The sequence below is a fragment of the Castor canadensis genome, chromosome 3 (genome assembly GCF_047511655.1).
Source record: "Castor canadensis chromosome 3, mCasCan1.hap1v2, whole genome shotgun sequence".
In the NCBI taxonomy this organism is placed as follows: Eukaryota; Metazoa; Chordata; class Mammalia; order Rodentia; family Castoridae; genus Castor; species Castor canadensis.
Window position 1 is genome coordinate 144,041,034 of NC_133388.1, and position 15,515 is coordinate 144,056,548.

At 37.8% G+C, this 15,515-nt stretch overlaps 1 long non-coding RNA gene across 3 annotated transcripts in view; it reads right to left on the bottom strand.

Moving 5' to 3' along the window:
* Positions 1–6,219: 6,219 nt before the first annotated feature.
* Positions 6,220–15,515, bottom strand: part of LOC141421345 (uncharacterized) — a 31,414-nt gene continuing 22,118 nt past the window's right edge. For 2 of the 3 annotated variants that reach the window (XR_012445939.1, XR_012445940.1), the window contains exons 3-4: positions 14,299–14,411; positions 6,220–7,188 (exon numbers count right to left, since the gene is read on the bottom strand). This is a non-coding gene — a long non-coding RNA (uncharacterized lncRNA). Of the gene's footprint in view, positions 7,189–8,795; positions 8,956–14,298; positions 14,412–15,515 lie in introns of those variants that run through there. The other variant, XR_012445941.1, reaches the window with a different exon arrangement.

Consider the following 15,515-nt stretch of genomic DNA (forward strand, 5'->3'; position numbering starts at 1 on the left):
ACTTCAGACTCAAGAGAGTGGCTGAGTTCACATGAAGAAACTTCATGTTCTCACTTGTGGAAAGTAACAAAATAGGCTTGGTACTTTCTGGGTTTTTTTTGAGGTACTGGGGATTGAACCCAAGGTCTCGCACATACTAGGAAAATGCTCTACCACTTGGGTCACGTGCCCAGCTCTTTTGTCCTTAGTTTGTTTTTGAGATAGGGTCTGGGTAGCTTTTCCTGGGCTGGCCTCAAACCACCATCCTCCTCCATTTGCTTCCTGAGTAGCTGGGATTAGAAGCATGTAACCTGAAGCATGCCTGGAAGGCTTGGCAGTTTCTTACCTAAAGAGATGTCCTCAGAAGCAGTTCAGTGTATGGTCTTAACACACAGGCCATTCTGTGGAATACTAATATTCTTACTATGCACACGGCCACCAAGTTATGTCTGATGTGAGGTATAAACTCTCTAGGCAATAATCTGCTCAGAAATTTATGTGTACGTGTACGTTTGTAATCCCAGCACTCAGGAAGCATACTTTCTTTCCTCATAGATTAGTGGGAGCATTTAATCAGAGAATTCCTTTGCATTTCCCATCCTAGGTTTAAGAGGCAAAGACAAAGGTTACCCTGTTTATCATTTATTGACACATGCTCACAGTGACTGATCTGTAGTGTAAAAAGAAATGCAAGCAACTTCTTAGCTCCTTCAGAAATTACCTTCATCTCAGTCCTCAGGACTTAATCTCGCTGACATGGATAAGATGAAATGATCCATAATTAAATCACCACCATCTGTGACTGCAATGTTTGTGGGGTGCTCTATGAATAAGGGAGTACAAAATGAGAACTACATTAAAAAATTTCAGTATTATATGACCTTGGATACAGTATTCTTTTAACAATATCCTCCCTAAGCATTAGTGAAGAGAATTTAATTTTAACCAATATTTTATTGGTCATCCTTTCTTGAAAAACGAATAAAAATTATACTACACACATTTTCAAATATAGATTCATCATGTAAAGCTCACACTGGCCAATAATATTTTAAAAATCTGTCTTTCAAGCCTACTATGTTCAAGGCACTGTGCTATGTGGGGTGAGGGAAAAGATAATAAATAAGACATGATTTCTGTTTGTCTTTTGTGATCCAAGTACCTATTTTAGTTACCAGCCTAGGGCCAAAAGTAAAATAGAGTCATTTTTTAAAGGGGGTTTGTTTTGATAGTTATCTTGAGATGGGCATTCTTTGTACAAAAGACACTTGCTACTTTCTTAATTTTTATACTTTTAGCATCTTTTATTAGCATATAATATGTACAAAATGAGAGATATGTGTATTTCATCTCCAGAGTTCCTTCTCTATCCTGAACTTTGTCCCATCCATGACTTAAAGCTCCTAGCACTTTACTCATTCATCCAATATTTGCATTAATGAATTAATTAACAAAAGGAATGAGATATGGGGTTAAGTTAAACCAAGAAAGCCACGGACTACTATTTGAATTTAGAAACATGACTGTCATGGCCCTAGGAAGAGTGGATTATGAAGGATAGAATGAGCAGATGTAACTCTGCTATAAGGAAAGAGTTAAGAGATGATGAGGGCCTGAGCAAGAACAATGGCTACCAGACAATGGAAAAGCAGTGGAAGAAATTGAGAAATGTTATAGAAAGGACTCAGGATGCCGCTCCTTCCAAAAGAGGCTAATACCTACAGGTCATGGGAGACAGTTTGCTTTGGGTGATACAAAGAATACTCACAGAAATGCTTTTACTCACAAATATTCAAATCTAGCATACACCAGCCACATGTGTTAGTACACATCTGCAGTCCCAGCACACAGTGAGATTGTGAGTTGAAGGTCAGTCTGAGCTACAAAGTGAGTTCAAAGCCAGCCTGGGATATCTAGTGAGACCCTGTCTCAAAATGCAAAACAAAAAGACACGTTAACAGGCAGAATGCTTCCTCACAGCCATGGGGAAGGGGTCAGCATCTGTGAGGGCCTCACTTTCTTTGGGGGTGATGTGGCCCCAGATGCTCAGTGCTGACAGCAACAAGCACTTTCTGGTGCAGGCTGCTTGCCTTGCACTTTGCTCTCCTATGGAGAGCTTCCATGGAATGCATCCCTCTGACCTTTGCCTGTGTTTATTTCTTTTGGAGGAAATGAGGATATTTTTTTCTGATGATTTTTAAGTTGAAGAGGAAACAGACCCCTCTCTGGATAATGAGTACAGACAAAGCCATTATGAGAGAGCCAGCATGTATGAACTAGGTGAGGTGAGGAGTAGGTTCATGCCCAGGTTCTCCTTTTATTTGAAGCAGAGTTCCTTTATTAATGCATTATTCTTGCCTATATTCTGGGGTTAGTGTCTTAAGATAAAACCTTAACAGAAAATTTAGGCAAATTTTATTTGGCTTTCTTTCCTCATACATTAGTGAGAGCACTTCTTGTCCTAGGTTTAACAGGTAAGGACAAAGGTTACCCTGTGTATCACTCATTTTATACATGTTCATAGTGACTGATCATTGACTCTGTGATTTCAAATTGTGACAGTTTGGGAAACAGTGAGTGAGCTATAGGCTATGCCTCATTTAAAAGGGCAGTGGCTAATTACAGACTGCACAATGCCTTGAAGACTGTTATGTAACTTCTTCACTTGCCCTCTTACTCATAAAAGGGGCTCTCCATGCACAGTTCAGTAGGTTCAAATAGGAAACAACAGAAGAGCTGGCTAAGCACTTTCTGAACATAAACTCTAAACTACTTTGTCTTTATTTCCTAAAGCAAGTATCACTATGAACTGACTGCAGGCAAAGGTGAAATATCAACTAGGAAAAGCAGAAAGGACCTTACAAACCAGTTATGGTATTAGAAGATGTCATCAACAAAATGTCCAAAAGTGTATGCATACAGAAACACACACACATATACACACACACTCACACACACACACACACACACATATTCTCTTCTTTGTGTTCATGTAACATTGAGCTGTTCTTCTGATTCCTGACTATGAGCTCTTTGGGGGTACACCTGTCTTATTCATCCTTGTGTAGCTTAGGCTTAGCGCTATGTAGGACTTGTGGTGGTACAGATCTGAGGAGTTCATGGTTAAATTAGGAGAAACCAACCCAATCAATTTAGATCACATTAGGGTAAACAGCAGATAGCATCCTAATAGCTACACGTATTTGCATTTTTAAAAAGATACTGATGGACCCCCACAATTTTTGGGAAGGAGTCAAGGAAAACATTGCAGGTGTGGGACAGAAGAACCAGTGTGATCCCCTGAAGTTGGATTAGTATGCAAATTGCCAACTGTGTTTGTAAGCACTCTTCAATTCACAAAGAATAAAGACATTCTATTTTTCCCAAACTGCTGTTCATAACTCATCATTACCAACCTCTTCCAACTTATATTTTATATGCTTTTTAAAACTGCACATATAGTGGGTCATTTAAATTACACAAATAGAGCTAAGTGCAAAGTCACACAGTCATTAAATGCCTAATAAGCACCTGTCACTGTGACTGATGTTCTGGTATAAGAATGAATAAGACAAGGGAGGGAAGGCACACAAGGATCAATATGGTGTTATAGGCTTATAAGGAAAGAAACACGGGCTGCTATGAGAGTAAGATACTTCATGCAGCCTTGATCAGAAGAGAAAGGACTGCCAAAGACTTTTTCAAAGCCTGACCTCCAAAACTAGGATAAAGAATTCCAAAGAGAGCTGAGCAGAGTTGGGTGGGAGTTTTGTTCTATCGAAAGGCAAAGCTTGTGTAGGTGCTCAGTGAGAGCCGAGAGACAATCAGAAGAGCAGAGCTGCAGCTGGTACCAAGGCATTTGGAGGCCATTGCCCTTTCCACTCATTTGTACTCCTGCTTCCAGAAAGCCAAAACAATCAAAGCAGACTTTAGTGGCAGGCTTTATAAGTGTGTAACATGGGGCTGGTTTCAGCTCATTTCTTCTATGACTCCATCCTGTCCATCATGACTGAGTGTGGTTGTGTTTCTCACTGCACACTGTGAGCTTTTTGAGGGAGGACCTGCACCTCCAGAGTGTTTCTGGCAAAAACTGGTCAGGTTCTTCTCCATAGTAAGACACTTAAGAAGTAAGTTTTGAGAGCTAGAGAAAAAGGAGAAAGGAAAGATAAGGAATACAAAAGAAATAAGGAGAGCTGGAGCAAGGCTCAAGTCACAGAGAGCTTGCCTAGCAAGTTCAAAGCCCTCAGTTCAAAACCTTGTACAGAGAGAGAAGAAAAGTATAAAGAAAGGAGGAAGAAGGGATGAAAGAAAGAGAGAACACACTTAGCATGAATGCACAGGTACCTGGGATTACAGAAAATATGAGAGCCATATGCTAGAATAAAAAGAACAGATGGTGTCAGATGCCATGATAGGCACCTACTGTGACTAGATAATGACAAAAGCATGGAACAGGAGGGGTTCATCCAGGAATGATTTTGATCACAACGCAACTCTGAGCTTTCTTTCTGGGAGGGTTTTGCTGTGACACTTATACTAGTGAACTCTGGTTGAGTAGGAAATCACAAATGTCAGGAATCTGTGAACTATATTTGCCATCTGGGTGTTAACTTCCCTCTTGACGACAATCCTCTCTCACTGGGTGAAATGTCTGTTCCTGCATTTGTCCTGTGACTTGCCAAGATTCTCAAAGGCTAGTTATGTTTTCTCTGGCGAAAAGACTCTTGATGGTGATTCTATCCTCTATACTATCATTCTTTATAATTTTGCCTTTGCATTAAGATTTTATCCATTGGATACTAAAACACCTGTGTCCTTTTTGTAATTGCCTTATAACCCGGGTTATAGTGTAGAAAGATCTATGGCTTTGGAATTGGACACATTGAAATTCTATTTCTGCTGCTCCCTAGCTTGTGACCTTTGGCAAGATGTTTCATTCCTATGACAATTTTTCTCATCTGTAGCATTGAAAAGCTGTGTTTTATGGTTACTGTTTAAATTAGCAATCTTAAACATCAAGTATTTTACATGTTGCCTAGCATGTTCCTAATTTAAGATAAAGCAGCTAGCAATGGTAGTAGTAGCAATAATAATTCAGTCCCAGGAGACAAATCACACAATTGGGAATGTGAGCTCTGGGCTGGGAAGAACTGAAAACTGTTTTTGACACAGAATAGATCTCAGAGAGATCTTTGGTCTTAGAACACCCCAAAATCTGAGCTTTCTTCAGCAATTATTTGCAGTCGTTGGGACTGAACCCAGGGCCTTGTGTATGCTAGGCAAGTGCTCTGCCACCTAAGCCACATTCTCTGCCCTTTTGCTTGTATTTTGTTTTTGAGATGGGGTTTCATTAACTTTGTCCTGGTTGACCTCCTACTTGTGACCCTCCTGCCTCTGGCTCCCTGGTAGTTAGGATTTCAGGTGTGTCACCAGGCCCACTGGGAGAGTATTTGTGAGATCGATCTAATGTATAGAAGCTCACAAAATTCAAAATGAATTTTCTTGATATCCATTATTTGGAATTTTCTCCTTATGGCTGGAGATGTGATGAGGCATTTGCCTAGCATGTGCAATACCCTGGGCTCAATCCCTTCCCCATAAAAAAGAATTTTTTTCTTAAGAAACAGTGCCATGATGTTAATCTTCTCTTCCTTTCATGGTGGAGAATTTTCTTCCCCAAGTGGGAACATTTTTAATGCTTAAAAACATTAGTAATTCTTCAAGTGGAATGAGGAGGGGTTGTGGAGTAAGGGAGATGGTGGGGGTAATCTAACCAAAGTGCAATGTAAGGCTATTGGGAATTAGCACAATGAATCCCCCTTATACAATGGATATATGCTAACAAAAATGGAAAAAAAGAAGGAAAACCCCCCAAAACATTAATAAAGCAGCTGAATGTGCCTGTAATCCTAGCATGAGGGAAAGGGCTGCAGGAGGATGGTGAGTTTGAGACCACCCTTCGCTACATATGAAGAGCCTGTATCAAACAACTAAATTAGTAATGCTTGATATGAACATTAAAACCATATGTATATGGTTATATATATATATATATATACACAAAATAAAAAGTAATTGTTCCACTCTCTAGTGGATCTTTTAATAATCCCATAAAAATCCTTTCTATTTTTCCTATATATATGCAAGCATACACATGGATATGAAAATGCATTTTAGTGAAGCCTTTGGAAGACTGTGTACATAATACTCTTCCATAACCTTCATCTTCACTGGGTGATAGACTATGCTCATCTTTGCATATTAGTGAGTATAAACATGTCCCATTTTTTGAAATGGCTACCAAGTAGTTCATCTATATATGTATTACATTTTAACCAATATCTCCATTTCTCATTATAAAAATATTTTTGTAAATATTCCTTGAGTGTATATATATATGTATATATATCCCTATGTAGGTGTATATACATATATTACATATGAATGTGTATGTATATATATCTTTGCCTAGCTACGTAAATATTTCTAAATAAGGAATGTCTACAAGTAGAATTGATGTGCTAATGATTGTACCACTGAAATGTTAATGTACATTATAGAATTATCTTCTAAAAAGGTCATATTCTTTAAACTCCCACCAATGGTGAATGAGATAACTCATTTTCTCAGTAGGACTGACTTAAAATGGGACTTGCTTTCAATGAGACTTATTATTTGAAATGGACACAAAGTGAGTACTAGATAAAAAACACATACTAGGCCAGAAGCCTGCAGAGGGCCTGGTTCATAGAAGTCAATAGTCATTCAAGCCATATTTGCTGATAGACTAAGTGTCTGGCTATTGAGTTAAAAATCATCAAAAATCTGGTTTGGTAAAGACAGAAAAATTGAATGAGGAAATAAGAAAAATCATGCACAAACATTAGTGTTCATGATCTTCTGCTGAAAAAAAATAGTGTAAATGTAGAGTTTAAAGCAACTTCTCTTGGGAAGACGTGGAGCATGCAGAGAGCTGGACCCTTGCACACTCCAGGCAGAGAAAGGTGGAGTCTATGGCTTTCAGTTGTGCATTTTCATCTGTGTTCCAACTCATAAGGAATGAAAATCACAGTGACTATGCTTGAGTCATAACTCCCCTCTGAAGACCAACCAAGATCTTACAACACATGGATTTTCCCTTCATGTCTTCTGGGTGGTTGAGAACTTGCAGTTAGAGTTCCCAAGAGAGATGATTTTCTTCATTTGTAGCTGTAGGAAACAGGTTTCATGTATTACTTTCTGAGATAAAACAATGCATGATTTTAATTCTTTTAGAATGCTTATTCTTCTAAGTGCATAAATATTGAAGAAACCTTGTATGCATCAACAACTGTGAATAGTCAGGGAATTAGGTAGCTTAATTAAATTAAATGCAAATCTGCAATAAACATACGGTAAATCAAAGATGCATTTAAGTAGTGTAGGTGCTCCTTTAACATGGAAAGAGACATAGGGAAAAAACTAGCATAAAATCTGATGTGACATCTGGCAAACTGGATTTTGTTTCCAAACATTATGATTTCCAAGCCAAAGAATGTATCACTGGGACCATTTGCCCATTTCCTAACCCTCCCCATTGTGTGTACACCATGAAGTGTCCTCCTGATCACTAATAGTGCATAGAGCAAGGAACTCTACCAAGAATAATTTGTTTTTCCTACATAAAGATAGTCATTACTCAAAGACATGAATGAATACAAATGGTTAAAAAAAAAAAACCTCTTTGAACAGTTCTATTAAAAATTGTCATTACAGATTGAGGAACTCTAATCCAAATACATGAAGTCTAAAATATTCCAAAATTCAAAACTTTCTTGATGCCAACATGATGCCACAAGTGGAAAATTCCATCCTGGACGTCTGTGACAAGTCACACTCAAAATGCAGGCATAGCTGGTATACTTCTGCAATTCCAGCACTTGGGATGCTGAGGCAGTAGGGTCTTTGAGGCCAGTCTGGGCTCCATAGTCAATTTAAGACTAGCCTAGGCTACAAAGAGAGATCATGTCTCAAAAACAAAATAAAAAGGGCTGGCAGAGTGTTCTAGAGGTAGAGAGCCTGCTTGACAAGCGTGAGGCCCTGAGTTCAAACCCCAGTAATGTCCAAAACAAAACAAAACAAATCACACAAAAGCAAAATAAAACAAACACAAAAGCACAGGCATACTAAAATGATTGTATAAATTTACCTTCAGGCTGTATGTATAGGTATTTATAAAACATAAATGAATTTCATGTTTAGACTTGAGTTCTATGTTTAAGACATCTCATTATGTAGTATACAAGTATTCTGAAATCTGAAAAAAATCCAAAATCTGATACACTTTTGGTCCCAAGTCTTTTTCTTTTCCTTTCCCTTTTCCTTTCTCCTCTCCTCCCCTCTCCTCAGCTCCCCTTCCACTCCCTTCCCCTCTCCTCTCCCTTTCTCTCTCTCCTCTCTTTCCCTCCCTTCTTTCCTCCCTCCCTCTCTCTCCCCCCTCCCCTTTCTTTCTTTTTCTGGTGGTACAGGCATTTGAATTAGGACCTTGTGCTTGCTAGGCAAACCCTCTGCCACTATACCCAACCCTCTTAATATAATGAATTATGTATGCATCAAAATTTGAAAGGATTTCCCCTTCTTTTGTGAGTTCAGATAAATTCATAAACTAGAGAAATCACTGGGAAAACAATATGTTCCCCTTTCCTTGTTTGTTATAAAACACGATTGTGCTATAATTGTAAGAAAGTAGGAAAAGTAGATGGATATGGAGAGGAAAACATCTTAAAAGAAATGACTTTTATTACCAAGCTGATTTCCTTATACTTCCTCATGGCACAGACTGGTAATTGACATGTATTCTGTTTACAAATGTTGGGCTGTGATCCGAGATTACAAATTCCTTAGGTCTATATGAAATTTAATCTCTGCAGGTATTTGTTGCCTCTTTGATATTGATTCTGAAGTTTAAAATCCCATTGTTTTCCTGAAAAGTGTGACCTGAAATTAATTGCTAAGTTAGTGAAAATACAAAGACAACTGTCACTGATAACTACTGATAAATTGAATTCTTTCCATTTAAAAAGTTACTTTATATAATCCTAATTTTAATAATTTATGCCAATGCATCATTATGATAAAGATTTGTAATAAGCTTTCACAAAGCAAGAGGAGTTTAAATGTTTGTTTCCCAGTTTAAAAATTTAAGAACAACATGCATTTGAAAAATTTTCAGTATCACTAGTGTCAAGTTTCATGCCTCCAGGCTGAATTCAGGTTTTGCACCTGGAAATCGTTGTGGCCTCTTTTAGTTTTTAGATAGCTGAGGATGTTAGACTATGCTGATCTTGAGAATTATGGAAAATATGGTATTTTAGAATAGTCTTTTGTTACTCTCTTTTTTTAAAAAAAAAAAACCCTCTTTCACTTCTCTCCTTCCTTTTGAGTGGTAAGAAGAATGCCACAAACTTGGGATAAAAGTATTTACTTCACAAGGTGTTTAGTAAAATATGAATGTTTACTTCTTCTGTTCACTTTTCCCAATTCCACTTTAAGTGATCTTAAAATTGTATTTCACAGGTGTTTATGGTATTTTGCCTTTTGTATGTTTACTTTACTGTTACATGAGATTTAATGTTTTGATAGTAAAACATATTCCTTTTTCTTTTTTGGGTAGTAATGGGGTATGAACTCAGGGTTTTGCACTTACAAGGCAGACTCTAGAGCTTGAGCTGCACATCCAGCCCCAGTTTGGTTTCTTGAGACAGGGTCCTGCAATATAGCCCAAGCTAGCCTCGAGCTCCAGATCTTCCTGCAGTCACTCCTGAATGCTGAGATTACAGGTGTGCCCCACCACATCCGACTTCATCTTTTCTTTATGGCTTCTGGATTATAATCATACTTAGGACAGTCTTCCTCACCTCAAGATTATAAAATAATGTGTCCATTTTTTCATTTTTTAATTGTTTTGTCTTTTTAATTTATATCTTTAATCCATCTAGAATTTTATTTGATCACTTTCCTCTTTTTGTTTTGAAAGAATTGATGAAAGGAAATTATCTTAAATGATCAACTAGCTACTGGTCCTATTTTATTTATTTTACCTTACTTTTAAAATATCACAACATTCTCTTCAAGTTTGAACAAAGGAGAACAAACTCTTATATGGTCACTATCATTTCTTCTATATTTTGATCTTACAGCAAAAGTTTGCAGCATCTCAGTTGTATTGATAAATACAGCTCCATAGAAAGTTGTCAAAAGAAATAATTCATTTCATATTCAGTCTGCCTTCCATTTGAAGTAGAATGTTCAGCTGATTTATTTAAAAGTGCATAGGGTGGTTGAGGAAAACTTTTGATGGGAAATTTGTTGATGACTGAATTTTTATAAAGTCATAAAATAGCATATTTTTGGCTATAGAAAAGGGTTTTTTGTTTGTCCATTTGGAAGACAAAGTAAAGCAGACAGTTCTAGAATTCAAAAGGTTTAAACATGCATAGCATTGAAACTAAACAAGAATATGTGTTTAAATAAAGTTTTAGCTACATCCCAAATCCTAGACTGGTGCCCAAAGACTGGGTTATGATGGGAAAGCAGCCTGTGTCTCAGCTTGGCACATGTGTGGACACACTTACCCCTTAACCATCTGTAAGTAAAGGACTGCTGTAGTCAGCTAAAACTTGTTCAAAACCTAGTTCATAATAAAAACCACTTTTTAATCCCTCTTCTACTTTCCCCCACCCTCAAGTACACACACTCCCTTACTTGTAAGCTTCTGACAGAAGTGGTATGGCATAGATTGTCTCAGGAAGGCTGAGCATGATGGCACATGTTTGTAGCCCCAGCTCCACAGGAGGTGAAGGTGGGAGCGTCACAGTTCTAGGCTAGCAGCTCAATGGAATTCTCAAAACCCTATTCTCAGGAAACCAAGATGGGGATGGTGGCACATGCCTGAAATCCCAGTTTTGTGAGATGCAGAGGTGGGAGGACCATGGTCTAAGGCCCGCTTTAGGCAAACAAAACTAAAGCAGAAAAGAGCTGGGGGCATGGCTCAAGTGACAGAGCACTTGACTAGTAAGTTAAAAAACCCAACACAACAGCAATTAAAAAATGTAAGATCATCTCAGGGACCCAGGAACCAGGGAATCTGTAGCCTTGAGACATTTGATCACAGGGAAATAAATAGGTCAAAAATCAAACACTGTCAGTTGCAACTAGTCCTTTCATCAAAAGGTAACAAGTTACATGCTTTAAGAGGCATGATATCAAAAAAAGTGGAGTAGGTTAATGGTTAAAAGCATGCCCACTGGGTTCCTGTTTGGGCTCTATTGTTTAATACTTATATGCTACTATTATTTATTGACAGTCATGTGCTATTATTAAGACTCTTTGACTCTGTTTCCTCATCTGTAAAATTAGGTTTGATAAAAGAAAATTTCTGAGATGTCCTAAAGCAAATAAAAGTTTGCACTTACTCAAATGGTATAGTTCTATTAGAGATGAATTGTAATTTGTAAAATAAAACATTAATTACAACTATGTATAGAAATACAAATTATAATGTATTTAAATCTTGATAGTTAACTCTCACAAACTGATAGCATTAAATATTGGCAAGGTATATCTTTAATTAAAAAGACATACAAATAGATTCTTATGGAAAAATTTGTGAAAAACTCAGGCTTATTAAACAAAGACATGCAAATTAAGACAAGAATGGACAGCATTTTCACCCATCAAAATGGCAAAGATTTTTTAAATGTTATCTCAAATGTTGAAATATAGCTGGAAGTAGTATAAATTGGCACAGAATTCTTGGGAAATACTTTGGCAGCATAGTGTCAGGAGATTTCAGAAATCTCTCTTCTGGAATTAATCAGAGGTGCCAAGAAGGATTTGATACCAGCATTATTTGTAGCAAGATAAACAAAAAATTAGATGCAGCAAAATGGTTAAACCATGGTTGAAATATAAGAGATTATATAACTATTAGAGATCTTTGACAAAATGTGATGTATTTCAATTTTATTCACCAGCATCACTCTCTCTTTTTTCTTCCTTTTTTGAGACAGGGTCTTGCTAACTTTGCCCAGACTGACCTCAAATTTTGAATCCTCCTGCCTGTACTTCCCCAGTAGCTGGAATTACAGGCATAAACTACCATGCTCAGCATAGTGTATCACTTCTTGCTACACTGTTGTGTGATTTTTTTCCAGGAAGACATAAAAGATACATCTGTCTCCAAACTGGAACGACACTGACAGCCCCAAGGAATGATCCTTATTAAGTCCAGCTTGGTGAATAAAATGACTTTAACTGGGGTAACTTATGGGACAGTGAATGGCTATGGAAGGCTGTATGTACCTGAAGCACCAACACCATGACTACCAAGCTGTAAGTCTATGGTAGAATTGATACAAAACTGGACTTAGATCACCACCTAGTATTAAAGCAGCAGAGGCGATTACAGGCTCAGCAGTTTCACTGGTACATCATAATCATCTAGCAAGGCAATAGCAGTGGCTTCCCTGCTGGGATCAGTGACTTTCCCAGCCACAGGTTTCTGGCCTGGCTTACAGAATCTCATGTGGGTCCCCTCCCATGGAGCAGGTCTAAGATCCAACTGGAATGTGGCTGGTTGCACCAATGCTGTTGTGCCACTATTGCAGCAGTAGGCACATCCTGCAGGGCATGCTGATAGTGTAACACACGAGGCCCATAGCCAGGCAAGGTCACTGGTGACAATTCTCCCCTGGCAGTTCTGCACACGGCTCTAAGCACTACAAATACTAGCAGGTGAGAAGGAAGTTTCCTGTTTGGTACTGGCTTGATTTCTCTGTGTCTTGCAAGCAGAGCATGTGGTGTCAATAGCAATAGGGACTTACTGCCCAGTTCTGGCATGCAGCCAACCACAGGGCCACTACCCTGTGTTGTGTGGTGGAGCTTGGGGGCTTCAATGCCAAAATGAAGGAAAGCAGATCATAGTATTAAAAGATAGTTGAGGGCACATTCCTAGGGAGGAAGCTCACTCCTCTCACTGGATTGTCATTCAACAACCTCATGGCTTCTGGAAGTGTTCATCCCCCTCAACACAGGGTGTGTTTGTTAAACTCTTCAGCTGTTGTTTTAAGTATGGGAACCATGTCTGATTTTGAGCCACCCCAGAAGGGGCTTGGTGCTCCATCTTTGCTCTTCTTGGGGATGCTACTGTTGTCAGGAAGCACTGCCTGACCATGGGAAGGACGGCTGTGTTTTGCTGAAGTCTGGAGCATAGAATAACCTGCTGCAAGGTGAAATTACTCTGGCTAGGATTCGGAGGACCAGTCTCCCTACACAGACATATCTCATCGAGTACTGCCTGTCTGGCACTCCAGTCTCTCCAGGCAGGAGGATGTATTGTCCTTTAATATGATCACGACATATTATCAGGCTTTCTCTCCTGGATGTGATAATTGTTTGCATTTCGAAGAGTAGTTACAACATTGGGAATTTCAGACACACTATTTGGCAAGTAGGAAATAAGTTTTTTTAGGTAGACGTGTTTTTTGACACTTTGACATGACATTAGTCTATTGGGTAGAAATTAGCAGCCTACACAGTTACAGAGTGAAACTTAGGTTAACTTAATTCATAATTTCCAAGATAAGATATGATATGATATTCTGGATCTATAGGATAAGGTATAAATCTTTAAGCATCATGATATTAACAACCCTGGAACCCAAATAATAGGACTGACCTAGCTTTGACAGAGTTAAAAAAAAAAAAAAGACTAGTAACTAACACACTGACAAAGCTAAGAAAGCTCAAAAGAAGGGCAAGTTAAGGATCAAGTAGACTGAGCTTCTTAAACTCTGCAAGATGGTGAACTAGAGACCCTGAACTCCTAACCCAAAATATGTAACCTGAAATATGGTGTACAATTTAATAACACTCTCTTTGTCTGTCTCTCTGTTTGTGTGTATATATAAATATTAGATATATTATTAATTAATAATATATATTATATAATAATATATATTATATATATAATATAATATATGTTATATAATAATATATATTATATATATAATATAATATATATTATTAATTAATTAATATATTGGTTAATCAATAACATATATTAGTGCCTAAAACTAAAAAGTGTTAAATATGTGATCATATATTAGCTGAATTTTATTTTATTTTGCTAAACATATTATCACAGATTAGCCAAATTTTATTTTGCTTGTTTTGCTGTAAGAAAACATGACCTGTATTATTTTCCCCTTTTGGGGCTTTGTTTGTGGCCTATGATCACATTTCATATAAGTCCATAAACTGAACAAATATGATACTTACTTTATAGGTAAAAGCTGTCTTTTGCTTTTCCTGGCAATGCCAAAATGAAGGAAAGCAGATCATAGTATTAAAAGATAGTTGAGGGCACATCCTTCCTGTAGCTTTTATTCTCTCTGTGAAATGAGAAGCAAACCAGCTGGTAAACATGATGAGAATTAGGACGAGTGATGGCAAGCCACAATTGCTACCATCAAGAGAAGAACAATGGGTGTAGGGACACTTAAATACTGAACAGCAATGAGGGGCCTCCTTCAAGTTGGAGACCACTAATGTGTAGTAGAAGCAATATATACAGTATTGCAGTTTTATTCTGCAGTGCTTGGTAATTCTGTAGAAATGTGAGCTACTAGGGAGGCTGGAGTAAAGAGTACTAAGTTAACAACATGGAGATAGGCTGCTGAAGTGATGGATAGACAAGAAAATGAAGCCAGCCCTGGGGAAATTAAAGGTTATGGTGAAATTAAAGAGCGATTGTGAAGGGGAGAGAGGGACATAGGAAGCTAGAAGCAAAGGAGGTGTGTCAGAGACCTCCAGACTGCGATACTGGCAATGTAGAAGCTCAAAAGTGAAGCGAGTCTAGGTGATGATATGGTCTAGGAGCAGCCATGAGTGTGAATTTCTGGATGGGGGTGGAGATAGGGCTGTGGGAAGAAACAATGGAAAATCTGAAAAATGATGCAATGGATTCAGTCATGAAATGAAATTACAATATAACAACACAGATCTCTTTCTAAAAATTTGGTATGAAGAATGGCTCAGCGAGCTCCAAGAATAATGTCTTTGAGAAAGATAATGTCTTTGATAATGATAAATATTTTGAGAACTAGATAGAACAAGTGGGAAGCAGTAGACATCAGGAATAGTCTACGTTAATTCTCTCGAAAAGCAAAAGAAGACACTGTGTCAAAACTGTATGAGAGAATTACTTATCTGAAATGAGGCATGATTTGACCTAGAAGGATAGTCCTTTTGATCTTGATGTCAGGACCATTCTCATTTGAGTAGCACAGGAGTGTCGTTAGAAACTAGAAGGGGAAAAAGCACCATCATTACATTACTTGGTAATGTACAATGGTACTGTAATGCACTTGGTAGTGAGTAATGTTTGCATATTTATAATAATTTAAACACTGTTCTATTGACCTTCAACTTTAACAACCTGCAGGCAATGTATGGGATATAGTCTGATTATAAAACAGAATAGCCTTGACAACATA